At 39.2% G+C, this 24,108-nt stretch overlaps 1 protein-coding gene and 2 long non-coding RNA genes across 7 annotated transcripts in view; 1 reads left to right on the top strand and 2 right to left on the bottom strand.

Annotated features, from left to right (window-relative positions):
- Nucleotides 1-24,108, bottom strand: part of PPM1L (protein phosphatase, Mg2+/Mn2+ dependent 1L) — a 189,806-nt gene that overhangs the window by 115,090 nt on the left and 50,608 nt on the right. The gene's annotated exons all lie outside the window — the stretch shown is intronic.
- Nucleotides 428-2,050, top strand: LOC117678229 (uncharacterized). The gene is made up of 2 exons (XR_015728449.1): nt 428-516; nt 1,859-2,050. It is a non-coding gene; the product is annotated as an uncharacterized LOC117678229 (long non-coding RNA).
- Nucleotides 1,726-9,845, bottom strand: LOC117678228 (uncharacterized). 2 transcript variants are annotated; one of them, XR_015728448.1, is made up of 4 exons: nt 5,849-9,842; nt 5,235-5,465; nt 2,399-2,481; nt 1,726-1,900 (listed from the first exon to the last, which is right to left on the bottom strand). It is a non-coding gene; the product is annotated as an uncharacterized LOC117678228 (long non-coding RNA). The 2 variants fall into 2 exon arrangements; XR_004594972.3 differs by having other exon boundaries at nt 5,235-9,845.

Here is a 24,108-nt window from a genome sequence, read left to right as displayed (position 1 = left end):
TCCAGGAAAGATATGACCTAAACTACCTTGGGAGAATTGGCGAAAAGAACTTTCCATAACAAAATACAATTGTATTTTATTTATTTATTTATTCAATTTCTACAGTGACTTTGTGCATCTTAGAATTAAAGAAAAATATACTACAATTAAAATAATAAAAACATCCACAATAAATATACACAGCAGCTGAGATTTTTTGCCAGTTTAACAATAAAGCCAGGAAATGGGGCCGTTAGCATATTCAGAATCCCAGGCTCTGGAACTCAGCCAGGTTTCTAGAACTTTATGAAAGGTAAAGAGCGTTGGGGTCATTCTCAGTTCCAAGGGAAGGATATTCCACAAAACAGGAGCTACTGCAGAAAAGGCTTGTCTTCTAGTTTGCCAGCTGACACTCTTCGGCTGATGGGATCTGCAGCATACCCTATCTGTTAGATTCGATGGGTAGAGACTTTCATGTGATCTAGATGTGGAACATCTAGACTTTCATGTGACACTCTGGATGTGGAACATCATGTTGTGAGTTTACTGACTTCTACTCAATGCTATTAGATACTGTTAGTAGGAATTAGAAATTCTACAGGACTATGGCTTTATGCTATAGATAACTGAGTAACCGGGTTTCCCCAATCCATTATTTTCTAAATGCATTGGACTTCCGCTCCTAAATTCCTACATTCAAGGGTCATGTCTATGGAGAGTCTGAATCATCCAGGTCATGGTTGTCCCAAAGGTGCTTTTTCCACTTTTGTATTTTCTTGGGGTTTTTTCCCCCTTGAAAATGTTTCACTTCTCATTCAAGAAGCTACTTCGGTTTATATTTATATTTATATTTATATTTATATTTATATTTATATTTATATTTATATTTATATTTATATTTATATTTATTTATATATATATATATATATATATATATATATATATATATATATATATATATATTATATGTATGTGTGTGTGTGTGTATGTATGTATGTATGCAGGATGGATAAAAATCAATGATTTTTTTAAAAAAATAAAAAAAATCAGATTTTTTTGATTTAAATCGGATTTTTTTGATTTAAATCGGATTTTTTGGGGGTAAAAATCTATTGTAAGATAGTTTTCTATTTAAGATACATAAATAATTTAGTTTATTCAGCATGAAATGGAGCTTAGTTATGTAGCATGAGGCTGTATATTCTGCAACACTGGGACTATCGGTGAGTCAACAGTGGGTCAAAGGAGTAGCAGAGATGACAGTTGCTCTTTAAAAATTATGATTTAAATCAACTTGATTTAAATCAAGCCTTTTTACTAGTGATTTAAATCATGATTTAAATTGTGATTTAAATCAACTCGATTTAAATCAAATCCACCCTGTATGTATGTATATATATTTGTGCCTGTGTCTTTATAATTTAATATGAGAAGTTGCTTTTAGCCTCCTGGGATATCTTCCTGCTAGTCCGGGAAAGAGATGACCTACGTTACCATGGGAGAGTTACTGAAAGAAACTTTCCATAACAAAGTACACTTCTCACTTACATGTGAGCAAGAAACACACTGCATGTGAATCACCAAGTTATGAGTTTACCCCCTTCTGCTCAGTGCCATTAGAGGCCACAAGCAGGATTTGGAAACTCCACAAGACTATGGCTTTGTGCTTTATAAAGATTTAAGCCTGGAAGGAAGAGGATTTGTCAATTTCAGGCGTGTACGCATGGAAAGCCCTACAATCATTCTGCAACTATAATATTTTATTAACTTGATTAGCAGGAATTGACTGTTCAGTTAATAGTTAGCATTTTCTTTTCCAGAAATGTTTTCTAATATTTGCCTTCATTCTTTCCCAATGTGCTTTCACAAATTTATCCAGTATCACTCAGAGGTGCAGGCCATAGGTGCTAGGATACAACTTCTGCAATGAAAAAGGAATGTTTGTTCAAACCGAAATGGTGCAAAGACAGTATTTCACGCCTAGAGATGGGGCTCCACATATGAAATGTGGCTAAACACCAGCTGTGTGATGTGTACTTTGGGATCCTTTGCCTATTATAGAGACCAGCAAGACTTCTGAGAAGAATGGAAAAAATGTTCTAATATGGATTTATCTGTGTTCTTGGAAATGCTCAATTTTCAGGTTACTATATATTTTAGCTTAGACCTCTTTTGTCCTGGTTTCTGTCCTTTCAAAAGTGATGTTATTTTGGCCTGTATGTCAGAAGACAGGCCATTTTATAAGACATAAATGGCTCCAGCAACAGCACTACAATACAGACACAAACATATTGTACCTACTGCAGAACACATGCTTTGTTGAGGATTCGCAAACAAAGTGATATCTACTTTAGATTATTCAGCAGAAGAAACAGAAAAATATGGTATGTCTAATAAGAATAATCAAATATGTCCTCACCAAGTTGATAATCGAACAGACAAAGGCTGAAAGCCAGATCTGCTAGAGATGTTTCTCTCAGGCCGACTGAGTCGAAACTGAGCCTGAGAGGAAGGAACAAGGGGCATGGTCAAAAAACTATGATTCAGTCTCTAGGCAGATCCGACTGTAGCAACCCATGTTCTATATAAATAAATAAAATATGATTCAAATTTTAGTTTTTGAAAATGTTTTGGGATTTTTTTTTTTTTTTGGAAGGAGGGAAGGAAATCTTTATCATAGATTGAAGTCCTAATATCTTTTAGCTTTGAAGAGAAACAGTTTTCTTATATGGATTTTGAATGAAGATGCTCATTTATTTTTTATATATAGGTGTAGATTGTTAAACAGCAATAGGAAATTAAAAAGCTTCCCCAGATTGGCGGAAGCTTCTTGGGCATAGCAAGCAGTTTTTTAAAAGCCTCCTTTATGTAGTACAGATAGTCCTCGGTTAACAATCACTCGTTCAGTGACTGTTTGAAGTTACAACAGTGCTGAATGAGTGATGGTTATGTCTGATCCTTGCCCTTGCAGTGTTCCTGTGTTCATGGAGAATCCAAGGCATGATTATGAATCCTGTTAACCAATTACAATTAACATAGATATTCAAAATTATTTTGTTATGTTTTGCCTTTATGTGTATGTCTTCTACCATATGTTCCTTTCCAGCACTTTTACCCAACTTTTATGGTTGGGATATCTTGGCTGGGAATACTGTCCATTCTAGACCCAAATTACTTGGAGAGCATGAAACTCACCTGGAGGAAAATTGCTTTAATCAATAAATATCTCCATTCGCTTCCAAATACTAACCTACATGCTACTTGGGTGTACACATCATGCTACTTCACTCCAGAATGAAATTTATTTGGTTTTAACTTTCAGGTCTATGGAAACCTGGTTGTTATTTCTTAATCATCTGTAAATTTTACATTGGAGTGTACATGTTTTATAATCAACCTGAGTATGGTGTGCAGGTTGTAAGAAATAAGAAAAAATATGGTGAGATCCTGAATTCTGTGCATTAGGGTCCATTAATCTAAATTAAGCCATTAAGGAAAATATTTCAAAATCAGTCACAAAGAGAACTTATGACATTTATTTCGGATTTCTTTGCAAATTCTTTCATATCACTTTTGCAATCATCAACTCATCTAGAAAATTAGATTTGACTAACTCTCAGGGACTTTGGAATAAAACTATGGGCTTCTTTGGGTACTCTCAAAACAAAAGTAGCAACGAAAGAGGCACCTTCAGCAATAAAATGGCAGCTACATAAGTAAACATAAATCAGAGATAAACACTCAGACTTAGCATTGTAATTTCCTATCACAATAGGCTGCCTTGTACACACATATCAAATATTCCCTTTCACTAAAAAGGATTTAGAAAAACAATTACAGAAAATGAAAAACAGAAGAAGTTATATCCAAAGCACACCCAATAAGTTTCACATTAGTCTTCAAAACAACCAGTTAGAAGTTAATCCAATAACATCACAAGACTGTGTTATTAACTGTAGAAACCGCATAACATTTCTCTTAAACAAACTACAACCCCTCTCACAACATTTCTGCAGAAAAATGTAATTTATAACAACAAAGTAAGAAACATGCCAAAGGCTTTTCTGGAGATTGTTCTGATACTGATTATAATTATCTGATACCATGAAGAAGGCTTGGGGGATATTAATCATTCAGGGTGCTTAAATGCAACTGCTTTTTAATTGCCTGCAATCACTTGGAATCATACAGAAGATTTAAATTTTAAAATCCTACATGTAGCTTGTTCTAGCCACATAAAGCAATGGCGTTTGAGAAAAAACCGCACCATCCTTCCATGGAGATGGACTTGAATTTACTTTTGTTTCATGTTCCTTTCAGACTTACATATGACATTCATTCATTTTTTAGTGGTATAATTGAAGTTACTTCATTTAGAGATGAGCTTTTAGAATATAGCTTTTGACATGCCACTCAAAAACTAGTGTTGCTTTTGCACTGATGTGCACTGAAGTGAATATATCTGATTTTAAGAGTCTAACAGAGTATTTCAGGCTGGTTTCATTTTATCCATCTTTGAACAACAAAAATATTATGGCAAGTATATGACCACCATGGGAAACCTGAAATAAAATTAAAATGAACAGTGTATTTGATGAGCCAAATAATCCAAAATTAAGAAAGATGCATTAAACAAATTTGGGGTCAAGTCCTGAGAAAATCAGCAGAATCAGGCATTAAAAAGTGAGTACGAGGATTTATTACAAGCTTAAGCTCTCTACAAGAATCTAAGCTACTAACGGTCAAGGGAAATTAATGGGAGATAAGGAAGGCATTCAAAGTGGGCTGGATTTAGATCTCTTGTGGGTGCGCAGGGGGTGACGTGTTTGACCCCCTCCCTTGGGCTCAATTTCCTACATTTGGTATCTGATTTATTGAGCACAGCACTGTCAATACGGGCCAAGCTCCCACAGTAATTAGTTCATTCATTCATTTTTATGAAATCATGTATTTTGAGAGGAAATAGGTTCAAAATCATGTACATCCCAGCAAATTCTAATTTATGTTTGAAATCACACAGTGTATATTTTGTTATTTGTTTTCCTGAAACCAAGAATTATAATCGAACAAACAATATAATAACAGCTGCCCAGAGTCACTTTATAGGGAAGATGGGCAACATAAATATTAAACAAGTAAACAAACAAAATATAGGAATTGCAAAATTATGGATGGTTAGCTAATTATAATATACATATTAATCCAACAAATCAGTCTAAACCAGAACTGCAAATATCAAAACTTCTATTATTTACCTGATGCCTCCCACTATTCTTTAATCTCCTCTGATCACACAAACTATGTTGAGTTTAACATAGTTTTCCCCAAAGGTATCTTGACAGGTTGTTGCACGTTCACCGGACATATTCAGAAGTTTCTACTGAGCTTACTTCTTGCTGTTTCTGTAATTGCATGAACTCTGCCTGATGATGGGCAACGATGCATTTAAATGTGAAATTCCATGGCAACTTTTTTTAAAGCATAAACTGAAATAAAAACAGTCCGGTGCAAACATTTGTAGAATAAAAAGACAGATTTGTCTATCCTCCAATGTGTCATTTTCTTTCCTTCTTCTCTAAGATGAATTTAAAAATAGCAGCAAATATCTTAGCGTGTACATTTTAAAAACCATACATGATTTAGGGGGAAAAAAACCAGTCAATTTTTCTCCAATGGAACGATCCAGCATAGCAGTGATAAGTAAATAAAATACTGACTTCCAAGCAATCTAAATCTAAAATCCATTAATTTCCTGTCCATCCTTTTTATGACAAAATATACTTCAATGACATTTACACAGTGTGATAGTAATAAACGTGAAGTTCGCTACACGCTTTCCTCTTTTGATATTTTCCCCACAAGCACTCACTATTTAAAATCCCTCACATGTATCCTAGGAAATCCCTCACATCAGGGGTGGTTTCTACTTAACATTACTACCGGTTTGCAACGGGAGCACATAAGAAGCTTCTGCGCATGCGCAGATCACTCATTATGATGTCATGGCGGGTAGGCGGAGCCTCCCACTGGTTTTACTACCTGTTCTATAGAACTGGACCAAACCGGGAGCAACCCACCACTGCCTCATATGTATCTTAGGGACAACTTAAGCCATTACCCTGCCGGGAATATTTTCAGAGGCACAAAATCAGCTAACGTACCCTTAAAAGCTCTGTTCTAAAAGATGATAGAAAAACAGTTGCAGATAAAAAAAGCATTGCACCTTTGCTTTCAGAGTTTGTATTGAATTTGGAACACCCTCCACCCAAACCCCCAAGCCTTGCTGATAATTTGGACGTTTTTGTCAAAAAGAGTTTAAATCGAATCTAGGCTTATGGGCAAACAACAAACAAAATATTTAGCTTTCAAACATTACATTCTTAAGTTTTTTTTAAAAAAAAATCAAAATGATTTCGCTTCCACTTTAAAACTTCTTCATGCCCATAAATTGCAATTACTTCACAATCGCAAGGTCACCTTTTGTTAGTTCCACTTAATCTGATTCTGACATCAGGGCAAAGTGTAAAATTGTGTGAGCTTTTAGTAGAAGCCGACCAGAAAAGTACAATAGATCGGGAAATAAAAGAGAAGTGTGGGAGTTGTATAGAGATTAAGAGAGAAAGCATAGTTTGGAAGTCATAAAGGTGAACATGGAAGGAACATCATTGCTTCCAATAGACTATAGAGATAAGTGCTAGAAAATTAAATGTTACAAGCTAGTAGATGTATTAATTCCAGGAAGTCCCCTTTAAGGACAATTCAGAAAAAACAACAACAAAGATTATCACAGCACTAAAAACTAAAACCTTTGAAGAGAGATCAAAGGAGCTGTAGTCTTCAAAAAAAAAAAAAGAAAAAAAAAAACTGAGTTGGAATATAAACTTCAACAACCTGAAAGGATGTCAACACATGTCCTCTCTTATTCCAGAGTTCAAAGCACAATTGGAATTACAGGAAGAAGAGCAGAAGAAAAAATATTGCAAGAATAGGAGTTGTTCAACGATGGAACCAATTACTTAGAGACATAGGTGCTTCCCTTTCAGTAGTCCTTGATGCTTTCTTAGCTTGGTTGTTTTCTTGCAGATGTTTCATTATCCAAACTAGGATGTTAAAACAATCAGGCTTAGAGAGTACCAAGATCCCCTCATTTCAACCCTGAGCTATAAATATTCTCCTTTTCATTTCAAATGGAGGCTAGAAAATTGTCTGAATGTTTTAATCTAGATCCCTGCATTGTGCAAAGAGTTAGATGTGAAGACTGGAACGGGCCTGTGATAGGCCTGCAATTGTCATTGTTTTGTAGATCACTTGTCAGATATAATCATATCCACACATTCTGATGGAAACACTAGGAAAATGAAGGCGGAATAGCTTCAAAAACAGTTTTGACCCTGTATTTTCTTTTGCTGATAATATACTAGGAACCCTAACCTAACCCACTCTGATGTTTTCTTAAGCATATTATTGTTGAATTTAGGCATTTTGGTATACATTAAGGCATATATCTAACATTTACTTATGGATGTCACCTCTGTAACAATATTAGTTCTTCTGAAACAATTTTATGTAAGATTTTTCTGCCTGATTCTTTCTTCCAGTTGTTCTATGAGAAATCATCTCTGATTAATATATAATAATAGAATCTGGACACATTATACTTTTGGTGGTAATGAATTTCTATGCTTCCAAAAAATTGATTTTTCAATGTTGCATCTGACATCTTTAAGCCTCTCCTGGAGCAGTTTCATTAATTTCAGAAACATAAAAAATAAAAATGTCTCTTAATTACCTCTAGGATTGCAATACTTATTGCTTAACGCAGGTCCTAGCTCTCACTTAGAGCCTCAAGTAGGATAAAGAACTGCACTAGAGAAAAAGCAAAACTGCAGTTTCTTGCAGCTTTCAGATCAGAACAATGATAATTAGGAAACCAAACTTACCTAATTAAAAGCAAATGAATACAAGCTGAAGTAAGATTCTAGTATGACTCCATTCTACCTTGAGAAACATATTGATTGTGGTTTCAGGTTTTTGCAGAATTTTCTGGATGAAGATTCTATTAAACCAAGTAGCAGTTTCTTTCATGAAAACAGGTATGTGATTTTGTTGAAAACTATTCAGAATGTGTTTCTTTAAGAACTACTAGTTTTGGACTTCAAAAATACAGAAACCAATAGATCAGGGCTGTCAAACTCACGGCCCACGGGCCAGATACTGGCCACACCCACCCCCCGGTTTAGCGAAGGGGGAAAAAGTCCTGACACGTCACGTGACCACGACATGACGACGTGAGTTTGACACCCGTGCACTAGATGGTGAGAAAGAGTTAAAAGCTTTCTGTATCTTCTTTCCATGTAAGGGTTAAGTGGAATCTTAGAGCTCTGGTTCATCTAGTTTTATGATTTTGATATAAGATATCAAAGACTTGCAGCATAAAAAGTTTTTTCCCCCTTGTATCTATCTACCTTTTGAATTATGAAATTAGGAAAAGGCAAAAAACAACAACACCTGGAAGGAATTTAAGACAGGAAGCAAGTACGAACTTTGTTATCTCAAAAGATGTCAGTGTCTACCAGGACTTGTCTGGGCTTGGAAGATGAGAGGGATCAAGCCTAATGAGATGAGAAATCACTAGGTAATGTAAAGGTGGAAACAGAGGGCAAGGGCAAATTACTTCCATTGGGGCGGAAAAAAACCACAATATCTTTGTGCTTTTAAAAATATTTTTCATAGCACAAAGCCAGCCCTGTACGGCCCAGGAGCACAGCGCAAAGGGGAATTTTGGTATGCTGGAGCCCTTTTAAATTCCATTCTGCATTCTGCCCCCCTCCCCCCCCACTTTTTGCTATATGAAACCAGCCTCTCTCCGCAGGCAGAGCAAGATGCTGGAGAAGGTCAGCTGGGGGTGACAGAACACAGGGCAGCAAAGGGTCAGAAGGGCTTACATGGGAGAGGAGATAGGTGGGTAGGCTACCAAGTGCCCAGATTTTGATTACATGACCGCAGGTGAACTGCAACAGAGGTAACTGTGGACATGGGTTGTAACTCCCTTCATTCAGGACTATTATAACTTCAAACAGTTGCTGAACAAATATTTATTTACATTATTCCTTATGGGGAAAATTTGTATGGTCCTCGTCGTTTGTCAGGTCTGCCATGAGAAAGGTTTTGAGCGGGAATATTCAGATCCAGCTTTGCTTATACTGTAACCACTTGGCTTTAGAAAAAGTATACTTTTTGCTACAAATGGAGTCGAGGATCTTTCTTTCCTAAATGCCCAAGCTGGGACAAGCCTGACATCATTTTTGATACTCTTTGCACGTCCCAGAACCAATTAATGAGTATTGAGGTGCCACTGTATCTGTGAAATGACCCAACCTGGCATAGTTGTACAGTATGTTCCAAAGTGGCTTATTATTTATTTTTATTTATCCCACCTTAGTTTTATAAGTTACTCCAGTACTTATTTTTATATGTAACGTAGGGCAGTGAGCATAACTACGGTAATACTCCTTCCTCCACCTATTTTCTTCATAGGAACAGCCCTATGAAGTGAGTTGGGCTAAGAGAGAGTGACTGGCCCAAAGTCATCCAGTTGGTTTTCATGGCTAAGGCAGGACTACTGTAGAACCTCCTCACTGCTTCCTCAAATACGGGGAATAGAACAATCTGTTCATAATAATTTACTGCAGAAAGGCAGATTATAGTGGGATGTCAGGGGAACATCTTAACGGAAAAAACTGTTCAATGGAAAAAGCTGTGGAAGGTTCCTATTGACTGCATCTATTCAAGAAGAGGGTGTGTAGATGTTTAACATGGATTATTGTACCAAGAAGAAGGCTGAATATCATGATTTATATGTTTCCTTCTAACTCTACAATTGATAGTGGGAAATTTGTAATTATTACCTCAGTAACGGTTACAGTAATAAAAGAAGACTGTTCTGTGGAAAAAATAATTGTAGTTATTTATAGTGTGATTATGATTAATTTAATCACTCATTCATGGCAATAGAAATTGTGGCAATGTCAGTTCAGAATAATAAATTATACTTTTTAACAATGTAATGATGGTGACTATCATTCACTGAATAATAGGTAATGGTAATGAAGGAGAAACATTTTTCTTAAGAAACCTGTGATGCTTTTTATTGTCAGCTGCATTTCAAAAAGCTGAGCACAATATCCCAGTCTGAAAATGGTTTCCATTTTCCATGTTAAAGTCTGGAAGACATTGGAAATCACTCTACTTACTTCCTTATCTTCAGGACTTTTCAATATTGGAAATCAGCTGGGAAAAAAGGGTTTCACAGAATGGACTACAGATGTGAGAGAAGAATATGACTGAAGGATTTAATCCACCACGCATAAAGGTAAAGGTTCCCCTCGCACATATGTGCAAGCTGTTCCCAACTCTAGGGGGCATGCTCATCTCAGTTTCAAAGCCGAAAAGCCAGTGCTGTCTGAAGACGTCTCTGTGGTCATGTGGCTGGCATGACTAAACGCCATCAAACTGCTAGGTTGGCAGAAGTTGGGACAAGTAACAGGAGCTCATCCCGTTACGCAGCACTAGGGATTCTAACCGCTGAACTGCCAACCTTTCGATCGACAAGCTAAGTGTCTTAGCCATTGAGCCACCGTGTCCACCATGCATAGAGGTAGTTAAAACCCAGATTCAAACTTCCAACAGTCAGATACTTCCAAGTCATGTGACTGCACTTCAAGTGTTCCCAACGGGGCCACAGTTGCTGAATATTTACTTAGTGAGCCATGGATTCCTTTATGACAGGGCACAAAAAAGGTCGTAAAATCAAGCCAGTCATGTGACAAACTCGCTTTACAACTGCCATTACTTATTACTTTAATGGGCAAACTCCATTATGGTCATAAGTCAAGAACTAGTTGTATATGCCCAAATCATAACTGCAGCTCTTACATTCAGGATAAACCTCTGTTTGCAGACATGGTCCAGCAAACTAATTTTTATGCCGAACACAACTTGTGTCAAAACGTGACTCTGACATTACCAAGGAAACCTCTGCATTTCTAAAGGGTATAATGCTCCACTGGCTCTCAAGTTTAAGCCTTATGTGATCTCTGAAAGTATTATTTGATCAAGGCTAACTGAAGTGAGATCACTAAAACAGAAGGCTGAATGGAAACACCACAATCTGTTTCACAAAAATAGCCCAAAAAATAGCCCAGTTTTAGTAAACTTGCATAGTTTACTAAAGGATTTATGTAACTAACTCACATTAGGTCAGACTATTTATCATGTAGCCAAGAATTGCTTACACTGGGCTGGCAAGAGTTCCCAGAAAAATTCTTTCTACATTAACTATTAACTAGCCCTTTACTAGAAAAATAAAACTTGGACTCTATGATAGGAAATCTGGAACAAGATTGGACATACATAGTGCACAGTTCCCAAATATTATCCTAGCCCTTTGTAGAACAACTTGGAAACATTAATGTTTTAGATTCATCAGTTTACTCTTGGATGAAAATCCTACAGAAGATCAACATGCAGACTAATTCAAGAAAAAAACTGGTTTGTTTTGGGTAATTATTAGTGTGATGGAGGAAGGGTTAGTATGGATTGGTGGCAGAATTGGCTGTATTTAGATCAAAGCTCAGTAAATATTTTGAAGAGGAAAGCAGGTTTATTATTTATTATTTATTTATTTATTTATTTATTTATTTATTTATTTATTTATTTATTTATTATTGTGATTTATATGCCGCCTTTCTCCCGAGGAACTCAAGGCGGCTTACAAAATGACAATTTCCAATACAAATCACAACAAGATAAAAATTAAAATCAACACCCCAATTAAAACAGTTTAAAATTATAACAGTGTACACCCAACGGATCAGTTGACTTGACGGAAGAGCCACCTCTTCAGCTCGCGACGGAAGAAAAGGAGGTCAGAGGCTGTCCTGAGCTCGGTGGGCAATACATTCCAGAGGATTGGGGCTCCCACAGAGAACGCTCTCCTCCTGGGGGCCATCAGCCGACATTGTTTGGCTGACGGCACCCTGAGGAGGCCCACTCTGTGAGAGCCCACGGGACGATGGGAGAGCGGCAGGAGATGGTCCTGCAAGTACCCCGGGCCTAAGCCATGAAGGGCTTTATAGGTAAGCACCAGCACCTTGAAATGAATCCGGAACGCCACCGGCAGTCAGTGCAGCTCACGTAGGAGAGGTGTTACACGGGAGTATCGAGAAGCCCCCGTAATTACCCATGCAGCTGCATTGTGGACTAGCTGGAGCCTCCGGACGCATCCCAAGGGCAGCCCCATGTAGAGGGTGTTACAGTAGTCCAACCTAGAGGTAACGAGGGCGTGAGTGGCAGTGGCGAGGGCATCCCGGTCTAGAAAAGGGCGCAACTGGCGCACAAGACATACCTGTGCGAAGGCCCACCTGGCTACGGCCGTCAGATGATCATCTCTGCCATATAATGGCAGAGAAAGCTAATTATGCAGCATAGTAATTCTAATTCTCTATGTGTATAACTTTGGCTGTAAAATGTAAGCATGAATACATTCACATTAATTATTTCTGCACCATTACAGAAAAGGTGAACCAGTCCTATAGATAATGAGAGTTTTTCTCAGCTTTCTTCAAAGCTCAATATTTCTGCGATTAAGCAAGAAAATGAAGGGTCAGCTCATGAGAGATTAAAGAAAGTGTTGGACGTTTATAAAAAAGATGCAGAGACAAAAAGAGAGAGAGAAAAAAAACCCAGGACCATAACCATAATTTGGCATCTGGTCATTTTGAGGGTAATGACAGACTTGTAGCTGCTTTCACTTTGTTCATTTCCAGTTCTTCAATGCTAGTCCCATACTAATTTGCCAACTTTTGTTAAGTAAATAATGCTGATCAATCAGAGCAAATTAAAACAAGAGGATATTTCAGTTGTGTTTTTACAAAGATGAAAAGCAGCTTTTATGTAAGCAAGTTGCCATTATTCATCTCACTCATGAAGAGTGACTCAAATCTTTCCCTAAACTTTCCCCTGTGTTATTTGATACTTTTGTTTGTAGAATATGATTTAGTAAATCTTTAATTCACAGTTCCTAGTCATTCACCAATCATTAATCTGATCATCTTTGTTGCTCTTTTCTCTACCCTGGAAAGAGTGCAGAAAAGAGCAACAAATAATGATTAGAGGAGGCTAAAACATATGAGGAACGGTTGCAGGAATTGGGTTTATCTAGTCTAGTGAAAAGAAGGACTAGGGCAGTGATGGTTAACCTTTTTGATGCCGAGTGCCCAAAGCACACGCGCACACACATGAATGCACGTGCGTGTGCCACAATCTCCAAAATGCAATGTGAGCGCCCCCTGTGCATGCACCCTGCACATGCACACACGTTCCCTGTCCATGCACCATCCCCCCCGCGCAAGTGCCCTGGACCCCCGTTTTGGCTTCCAGGTTGGTGCAGGAGGCTTTTCAGGCCTAAAACGGGATGCGGGGGGCGGGGGAGAGGCAGCTAGGACTCAATGGGGGTAGAAACTGCAAAGATTGGATAAGGCACGGAAAGCAGGAGAAAGTTAGGACTAGATGGGGGGAGAAACTGTGGAGATCGTGGAAGGCAGGAGAAAGCTAGGACTTGATGGGGGGAGAAACCGTAGAGATCGTAGAAGGCAGGAAAAAGCTAGGACTCGATGAGGGGAGAAACTGTGGAGATCGTGGAAGGCAGGAGGCAGCTAGGACTCGATGGGGGGGGGGAAGAAACTGCAAAGATTGGAGAAGCACGGAAGGCAGGAATGCAGGAGAAAGCTAGGACACGATCTCCACAGTTTCTCCTCCCATTGAGTCCTTGCTTTCTCCTGCCTTCCTGCCTTCTCCAATCTCCACAGTTTCTCCCCCCATCGAGTCCTAGCTTTCTCCTGCATTCCTGCCACGGAGAGGCATCTGCGCAGGATCACCTCTGGAGATCGGGGAAGGCCCCGCCCCATGCATGCGCGGCAGAGACCCGAAGACCAACTGGCCGACGGGAGGTGCACGCATGTGCTGTGGAGCTGGGCTGGGGCGAGAGCTAGAGTGCCCGTAGAAAGGGCTCTGCATGCCACCTGTGGCATGCGTGCCATAGGATCGCCATCACGGGACTAGGGCTAACATGATAGCAGTGTTCCAATATTTGAGGGGCTGCCACAAAGTAGAGTGGGGTCAACCTATTTTCCAAAGCACCAGAAGACAAGACAAGAAATAATGAATGGAAACTAAGCAAGGAGAGACGCAATCTGGAACTAAGGAGAAACTACCTAACAGTGACAACAATTAACCAGTGGAATGGCTTGCCTTCAGAAGTTGTGGGTGCTCCATCACTGGAGGTTTTTAAGAAGAGCCTGGACAGCAACTTGTATGGAATGATATAGGCTCCTCTGCTTGAGCAGGGGTCAATCCCCTCTTTATTTTCACAGCTCTTTCCCCTTCATGTATTTCAATGCCAATGCGACATGTTCTGAAAAGACATAGTTATGTGACTTATGTTGGGATTTTGTTTTGTTTTTTTGCAAACAATAACTAAATTATTGCTGCACATGGGTCAGGTATAATTAATCCCAATAAATTATTTGAAAATTAAGCCATTAAGTTCATCAAGAGCACTTTAACTTCATACAGGTGGTCCTCGACTTACAACCACAATTGGGACCCAAATTTTCATTGCTAAGCGAAGGGGTTAAGTTGACCTCAATTTCGCGATCTTTTTTGCCATAGTTATTAAGCAAATCAGTGCAGCTGTTAAGTACATAATGCCCTCACTGCCTTTGTTGGAAGCCATCTGGGAAGGTTGCAAATGGTGTTCATATGACTCTGTGATGTTGCATCCATCATAAATACATGCTGGTTGCTCCCAAATTTTGACCAAGTGACCAGGGGTGGATTCTAATTTTTTTTACTACTGGTTCTGTGGGCGTGGCTTATTTTGTGGGTGTGGTTTGATGGTCATGTGACAATTCTTTAGGATTTAGCAGAGGTACTGATCTAACAGGCTTTTAACTGCTTGCAGAGCTGTACCGGTCTATCCATTTGTTCTTGGAGCGTTCCGGTCTACCCATTTGTTTTTCGAGCACACTGGTCTACCACCACACTGCCTTTTAACACTGATCAGCTCTAGGGCAGCCCTTTGAAGCCCCGCAGCAAGAGTTTAAACAGTTTTTTTCCTTCTAGCCAATCAGCTGGGACTCAGGAGGCAGCGAATAGTTTGGGGGCGGGGCCAAATAAAAGGTAAGAATAACGCTGGGTGGGGTGGGAGGGCCCAGCTCCTGAACAAAGAGAACCGGTTCAGTGACATCATAACGTCACCGCTACCGGCTCGGACGAACCGGGCTGAACCAGGAGGAACCCACCACTGCATGTGACTGTGGGGATGCTGTGATGGTTATAATTGTGAGACCAGTTTTAAGTAGCTTTTTTCAGTGCTGTTATATCTTTGAATTGTTGCTAAACGAACTTTGTTGAGGACTATTTATATTGTTTCCATTTCTCTATATAGTCAATCTATAACTTCAGTCCTGCTGACCTTGAAATATTGAGTATACTCAGGGAACATCATGCACAAATCAGACTTCCACATGGCCAATATGAGCTTACCAAAAGATCACTCAATCAATGTCCTTGTCCTACAGTAATAGAAATAGCACTTAGACTTATGTATTGCTCCAGCTTTAAAGCCCTCTCTGAGAGGTTTACAATGTCAGTATATTGCCCCCAACAATCTGAGTCCTCATTTTACCAACCTCAGAAGGACAGAAGGCTGAGTCGACCTTGGGCAAGTCAGGATTGAACTCCTAGTTGCAGGCAGACTTAGCCCGCAATACTGCATTCTAACCACTGTGCGATCAGGGCTAGTCACAGACCTAGAGGCCACAAACTCTTCTCAATCCCACTCTGCCGAAAAGTTCAACATAATAGATCAATAAAATAATACAGGAACAATAAACTATTACAACATAACAGAAATACATCCTTTTTGGTGTTACCAGACACATTATAACCGAGTTGAAAATAAAAATGGCTCAACTGCCGACACAATTGGTGGAATGAGATAGGTGGTTTTGGAGTTTTGGAGACTCTGCGAGGAAGACACTCTGAGATTTAATTAACATTCAAGATTATAGCCTAAAATGCATTTCATACCTGCAGCTCCACAAGAACAAGTATGTTAAATGCTTGAAAAGCAGAGAGGAAAATATTCTTAGTTTTTGTCACAAGTGAAATAGAACAGATGGCACTTTTCTCCTTGGAACAGCAGAACTTTTAAGAGTCATCTCTTAGCTCTAATTTAGTTAGTTTGTACAGACGAAGGTTATGCTACATTTGGTGCTAGCAACTGCAACCATTTTTCTCTTAGGACAGAAATTGTTCTAGCCCAGGGAAATGTCAATGCGGTGTTACCACATAGGCTGCTGTTTCTTACTTCTTAAATGCTATGAAGAAGAAACACCGTCTTAAGATGGACTTGCATATCGCACATTAAGTCACAATGCCACTCATCTGGTTTAGACTTAGCAGAGATAGCGTATGTGCATACGGCTATTGTAGTTTATAAGCTATCTTAGTGGCCACTGTATTATTATTTTTTTCAACAAAATATTGTTAAACTCCAGACTTTAGCATAAGACAAGCATACCACACTAAATATTTTATTTTATTTTATTATTTCTTTTGTTTAATTGTGTCCAATTACTGGACAATGCCTGGACATGTCCCTGTAATTTGCTTGGCAACATTTTTCATAAGTGCTTAGCCATTGCCTCCTTCCTAGGGTTGAGAAAGAGTGACTGGCTTTCCAAGATCGTTCAGCTGGCTTTGGGCCTAAGGTGGGACTAGAACTCATGGTCTCCTGATGCCCGATGCCTTAACCACCAAACTGGCTCTTAAGCCTTTATTAGTAAATTACAATTGGTTGGTACTGCTTAATCTATTAAGCCAGAATCCAATGATGGCATGGCTTAACAGGATGTGCAGACACAATCTTAAAATCTTGAAATTGATATCTGAGTTCAGAACTCATCTAAAGAGTTGAAGGTTGAATAAATCAACTGCAGTCATTATCATCCCTATGCAATATATAAGAATGATAAGAAAAAAAGAAAAGGGGGAAAAAAACCCAGGTAAGAGTTCTTAGCTACATAATTGATCTGAGGGCACTTCCTCTCAACCTTACAATGTTGTCCAGACAAGAAATATGCCCTGATGAACAAATCCAACTTTACTGTAAGGTTAAACTTCCCAAGCCCCCTCCCATCCCACTATGGTATGGTATGCCTCTTATCAGGCTCTTGCCTAGACCAGGGGTCTCCAACCTTGGCAATGTTAAGACTTGTGGACTTCAGCCCCCAGAATTCCTCAGCTGAGGAATTCTGGGAGTTGAAGTCCACATGTCTTAACGTTGCCAAGGTTGGAGACCCCTGGCCTAGACTGCAGATCTTCCTCCCTGCCATTCTCATGTACTATTATGCTTCCACCTGTCAGTGGTTTAATTCAACAATTCCTCAAATCGTTTGAAGCCAGCAACATGATCTTCTTCCTTGAACATCTTCCTTTTTTCAGGCTTCTAAATCCCAAAGGGACAGATAAATCTCCAAATGCCAGTCACTGCTCCATCCAGCTGACTAATGAAAGAAAACTGCTATTCTGTGAGTGCTCCATCTCAATCTAGTATGGAGTAGCAAATATCCCTAATTTCATGCCCAAAGTGGAAATATACAAAATGTTAGCATCCCTCCTAGCCTTGTTGCTCTGATGGGAAGTTAAGCATTTGCAGTGTTTGCCAAAACAAACAAAAACCAACTCTTGATGCCTTTTCTTTGTGCTATTTAAAAGGATGTAAAGATGATATGCCAATCACACAGCAGTTCTGCAGCCAAGCACCATCCCCAATATTATAATCATGGCAGGAAGCAGCTGGAGCTGGAGTAAAATCAGTGTTTCCCACTCTAGGAAAAAGAGGAAGACTTGGAGGGAAAGAAGAAGAGTTAAAGCTTGCTAGAACTCTGGATTGAAACAGGTCAAACAAGAACACAAACTACCTTAGCACTGCAAGAAAAAGTTCTCCAGCTGTGCTCCGATTTCAAGTAAACCAGCACAATGCAACTCCCTTCTGTCCCCAATGTCATCTCTAAAAATGAGCCACTGTTATGCAACTGGATCACTGCTTTGTCCTATGCTGTGTCCTGCTGAAATGGCTACTGAAGGGAGAGAGAGAACTATAGTAACAGCTGGCTCCAACCCATCAGTATAAGGTGATTTTGATCTTTCTTTCAGACAAGGCTGAGTAGTACATCATCCTTATGTAATAATGTATTTGACAAATCATGCTTCATTCATAGAGAGCCAGTTTGGTGTAGTGGTTAAGGCACAAGTCTAGAAATCAAGATACTGTAAATTGTAGTCTTGCCAGGCATGAAACTAGCTGGATGACTTTCAATCAGTCACTCATTCTCTCAACCCTAAGAAGGTAATGGCAAACCACTTCCAAAATTCTTGCCAAAAACCTGGATGGACTAGACAACTGCCAGGAGTTAACTCGAAGGTACTATGACAATTCATTGATGCACTTTATGCATCGATGAAAATAATAGATATTTCATCCTGATTTCCTTTAAGTTCTCCAAGCAGTTACTGTGTCAGGAGTCCATAGTTCAATAGTTCAATAGCCTTTATTGTCATTGTACATCATGTATACGACGAAATTTGTTTAGCCACTACTGGTGCAATCCATAACAAAAGGGGCGTTGGTCCTACCTGAGACACACCTTCTCGTTAGTATAGAGAATATTCCTTATACAAGTAACTGGGGGGAAAAACTCTAGTCATACATTTCCATATGTACGTGGAGCGATTGTGATTGTGTTTAGGAGTCTGACAGCCCATGGGTAGAAGCTGTTTTTAAACCTGTTTGTCCAGCTGGCTATACTTCAGTGTCTTCTGCCCAATGGTAAAAGTGAAAAGAGACACTGGCCAGGGTGTGAATCATCCCTAAGTATCTTATTTACTCTGCTGAAACAGCGAGACCTGGTGCTGTCATCCAGTGGTGTTAGAAGGCAACCAATGGTTTCTTATGTCGAATTAATCACTGTCTGTAGTGTCTTCCAGTCCACAGCTGTTAAACCAGCATACCATACCGTTATGCACAGGGGTGGGATCCTACCAGTTGAACAACCAGTTCACTGAGCGCGCATGCGCAGTTTCCATACAAATTGAACTTCCACGTTGCAAACTAATGCACTATATACAGTCATTTAAAGCAGGGGTCCCCAACCTGCGCGGCTTGGCAACCCAGCTGGGGGTGGGGAAGAGGGGAACTGGGCTATGCAAGTGGTGAGCTGGCGGTATATACGCATGCAACACTTGTGTAAGTGCTGGGCTGGTCCACATGCACGCAAGTTGAGTTGGGCATGGACTCCGACCAGCACTAACATGGCCCAATTCTGAAAAGGCCATGGCCTGGTAGCGGGCTGCAGCCTGGAAGTTGGGGACCCCTGATCTAAAGTGCAAAGGTCTATGAGTTCAGTTCCTGTAGACTTAATTCCTTTGAATAACATCTGTCTTCCTTTGTCTAAAGAATTCAAAACAGGATGAAACTGATCATGTGGTGTTTCCTAAGAAGAAGAACTAAGTCGAATGAATATCCCAACAGATTTAGGGGAAGGTGAACATTAAAAAAAAACAGGATATGGAAGTTGCTTAGAACAACATGAAAAATTATGTTACAGAGAAGTGTGTAGAGTTACGCTACTGGAAAGAAATAAAAGGAATGCTTGGTGGGATGATAAATTGAAAAAGGCTTTGAGGAAAATGTACATTGCTGAAAAAAAGATGAAGATGAAGAAAATATATTGCAAATGCGTATAAGGACAAAAACACAGTTTAAAGAATAGAGTGAAATGGAGCAAGGAGCTGTTAATATTCAGAGAGGCAAAGCAATCTGATGGAAATAAAACATTTTTCTGAAAGTGGAAAGAGGTGTAAACAAGGCTCATTAGCAGTTCATGGAATTAAAAACAAAAGTAATAAAACAACTGTCATGAAACTGAAGTGAGAAAATCCTGGAAGGCATATGTTAGAATATTATATGAAATAGACGTTCAACATGAAAACCAGAATCATATAGAGCCAATGTTAGATTATTTTGTATAAAGAAGAATATACAGTAGATCTGAAAATTAGTGCTTGAAGATCCAAGAAATTGTATTTGACAAGAAAAATAGACCGTGCAATTGCAAGGTACATGTAAGTGGCAAAAAAAGTAGAGCAAACAGATAAATTTGTGTATCTTGATAAAATATTTACTAAAGATTGGTAAAGAGATGGATAAACTTAAGATAAAAATGATAAAAATGCAGTAAAGAGTAGATGACTAGTTACAAGGAATAAGTCTCTACAGAAAAAACAAAACAAAACCAGTTGTGTTTTTCTCCGCTTCCTTCCATTATACGGAAGTAAGAGCTAGGCAGGCCAGGAAACCCAAATAAGAAAAATAAGTGAAAGGTTTGTATATAGCAATATCACAACAGTTAAATAATTCTATTCTTACTTATTGATAAAAAGTATGGATGGCAACAAAACTTTCTAGAGGAAAATGCAAACCAAAATGCAATGTGTTGCATTCATCTTACAATAGCACAATTAGAATACCAAAACTAATTCATTACAGGAAAAGGAAAAAAAAATCCTCCAAATTTGTTTAATTGCATGATCAAGATTTTCAGCTCTCTTACAAGAAAAGCTGCTAAAAGATTAATTGAGACATATATTACTAATAACCATCCTGCTCTCTAATTTCTGGAAATGTGTTCCCAATTGGGCTTCAGAAGGCTACCACAATTTAATTAGTCTTTCTATGTGTCAAATTGAAACATGCCTCTAAAATGATTAAACTGGTGATTTCTATAGTATCACTCCTTCCTGCACATACACGTATATAGTTTAAAAACATTCAAACATTTATTTCCCCTGATTTTATTTAATACATATGAATTCCAGTTGGCTTCTCCTCCAGTTTACATAAGATTTAGAATTGGTTAATCTTATCATAGAACTATACCTGTATACCAGAGGTGGGTTCTACTTACCTTTACTACTGGTTCACATCACACCCACGTTTGCTTTGCTCGTGCACATGCGTGCTCTTCTGTGCATGTGCAGAAGCTTCTGCACATGCGCAGATCAACTTTGATGACGTCCGGGTCAGTGGGCGGAGCCTCCCGCCAGTTTTACTACTGGTTCTTGTGAACCAGTCCGAACTAGGGGCAACCCACCACTGCTGTATACCTTCAGACAATTAACTGAGTCATGTTACTGGACCCCAAGACGTAATCCAGAAAAAAAAATATTAATTCTATTGCAATCAATCAGTTTAAACAAGAGAGATAGTTTGGAGTAACCATTAAGGTACCAGGCTAGAAACTGGGAGTCTGTGAGTTTAAATCCTAAAGGAAATCAACCCTGTTTTTGGAAGGAAGATTTTGAAGCTGAAACTCAAATACTTTAGCTAATGAGAAGAGTGGACTCATGGGAAAAGACCCTGATGTTGGGAAAGACTGATGGCAAAAGAGAAGGGGACTGAGGGATTGAGATAATTAGACAGTGTGATCGACTCAATGAACATGAATTTGAGCAAATTTCAGGAGGCAATGACGGACAGGGAACTTGGCGTGCTGAAGTCCATGGCGTTGCAAAGAGTTGGACATGAGTTAGCAACTGAACAACAACAACATGAGTTCAAAACCCACCTTAGGCATGACTGGATAACTTTGGAACAATCATTCTCTCTAAGGAAGGTAGCAATAGTAAACCACTTCTGAAAAAAAAAAAGAGCCTTGTGAAGAAAACTGCAAGGACTTATCCAGGCAGTTGCTAGGAGTCAACATTGAGTGAAAGGCACCAATAATAAACAAGTTTACTCCAAGCATATCATTTCAAATTTACTGTCTGTAGGACTGTTGGTTTAAAATAATGACCAGGGCTGTGAAGCTGGCAGCTACATTTTCATTTATGGTCTTATTTAGAAAGCAACAAGAAGTTGTTTTTTTCCTTCCTAGCATTTTCTTGCAGGTGGCAGCTCCCCTTTTCCCCCACATCAACTGAGTGTTGATTCATTGGTTGCGACAGCAACAAGAGTCCCCATCAAATATCTACTCTTTTTGCATCCAAGTTGTTTTGCTAGTGGAATGAAGATTCTCCCAGTGCTCCAAGGCAATATGTTAAGTCAATAAAGTAAGTTCCTGACTCTACCCAGACACTGTAGATAACCTTAGACAAATCGTATTTTACTGGGGATGCACTTTTTAAGCTAAATTCTTAATTTATTTTAAATCAGAGATATGCATGCTAGAGTAATACTCCAAGGAAATCTAGTTTTAAATCAAATTCCAAAGTACGCTGTGAAACGTATTTTCTTCTTCCTAAGCTGAATAAACCCTTCAGATAATTATACCTTCTGCTTTTTTCTTTAACCCTCACCACTGCACTACCTCCTTGACTTACAAGTTAGTTTAGTGACCATTCAAAGTTGCAATGGCACTGAACAAAGTGACTAATGACCGTATTTCACCGCTATGACTTTTGCAGCAGCCCCATGAACAAAATTCAGATGCTTGGCAACTGGTTCATATTGATGACTGTTGTTGTGTCCCAAGGTCACATGATCTCCTTTCGCGAACTTCTGAGAAGCAAAGTCAATGGGGAAGCCAGATTCACTTAACAACTGGGCTGCTAACTTATCACCTGCAGTGATTCACTTAACAACCGAGGCAAGAAAGGTCGTAAAATAGAGCAAAACTCACTTAACAAATGTCTCACTTAACAATAAAAATTTTGGGCTCAGTTGTGGTTGTACATTGAGTACTTGTAGTAACTAGTAGTACGTTACTGTAGTAACTTCTTCTTTCTGTAGATTTATATTTAAATAAAATGACTATGAGATTATTGATAGGATTTTCATGCCGTAAGATATGGATGAGGGAGAGTGAAAAGCAGGCAACAAGGGGAAAAGGACTACCTGTATTGTAATCATTTGGTTGGATCTAGATAGAATTATATACTTAAGACTATAAACCAAAATAATTGCAAAATTAAAAAATTATCAGAATGTAGTTTAACTTAGCGGTCACCAACTGGTAGTCCATGGACCACTGGTGGTTCACGAGAAAATTTTGGTGGTCTGCAGAAAAATTATTTGCATTTTTTATATTGCACTAAATCAGGGGTCCTCAAAGTACGGTCCCTGGGCTGGATATATGCAATGAACGCTTATGTTGCTGCAAAGAGTCTCCCCCTTCAGGATCTTTTTGTGCGGGTCACAGGGGAGCAGAAATTCTGACTTGGGGTCTACTTTGGCTTCCTGGTGTGGAGCTTTGGGTGAAGGCTGGAAGGAAGAACCACTGGTGGCAAAGAGCCAGAGGGCCTTATTCCAGTGGGACTGGATCATGTCCTGGAACCGGCTGACCATCTCAGCCTGCTGAGCCTCCAGGCGCCGGTACCTGGCCTTGCACTCCCACAGGTCTTCCCTCTGCTTGGAAAGCCTATGCTCGTAGTCCTCAGTGAGGTGCTTCTACTGAGCCTCCTTCTCGGTCAGATCCAATTTGAACTGAGCTGTTTTGCCAACTCTTTCTTGTGGTGGCTGTTCAGCTCCAACAACTGTTTCCTGTTGGGGCACTAAGGAGCCTGGGCAGGGAAGCGAGGAGTGGCTGGGAGGGGAGGGGTGAGTAGAGGCTGGTGAGGCGCCCCTCGACGTGATTGACATCGAATTGGCCATGCCCACCCAGTTACATGACCACATAGCCACGCCCACCAAACTGCTCATTAGGCAGATCATATTAGTGGTCCGCAGGATTTAAAATTATGAATTTACTGGTCCCTGAGGTCCGAAAGGTTGGGGACCCCTGGTTTAGCTTACCTAAATTAAACATTGACTGATTTTATGAGTCTATTTTAATCAGGCAACTTCACAAAGAAAAATGTATTTTGTTTCCATTCTCAAACAAAATTTCATTCTTCTAAATTCACTGGGATTTTGGACAGCTACTATTCTGCTAATACCGTCTCACATAACTTTGCTTAATTTTAAAACTTAAAACATTTTTCACAGTGGTTTTGATCCTCGTGGGT

Source organism: Pantherophis guttatus, chromosome 6, assembly GCF_059756535.1.
Source record: "Pantherophis guttatus breed Tessera chromosome 6, ASM5975653v1, whole genome shotgun sequence".
In the NCBI taxonomy this organism is placed as follows: domain Eukaryota; kingdom Metazoa; phylum Chordata; class Lepidosauria; order Squamata; family Colubridae; genus Pantherophis; species Pantherophis guttatus.
The sequence above is the reverse complement of the archived record's forward strand: the minus strand, read 5'-3'. Positions and strand labels throughout refer to the sequence as shown.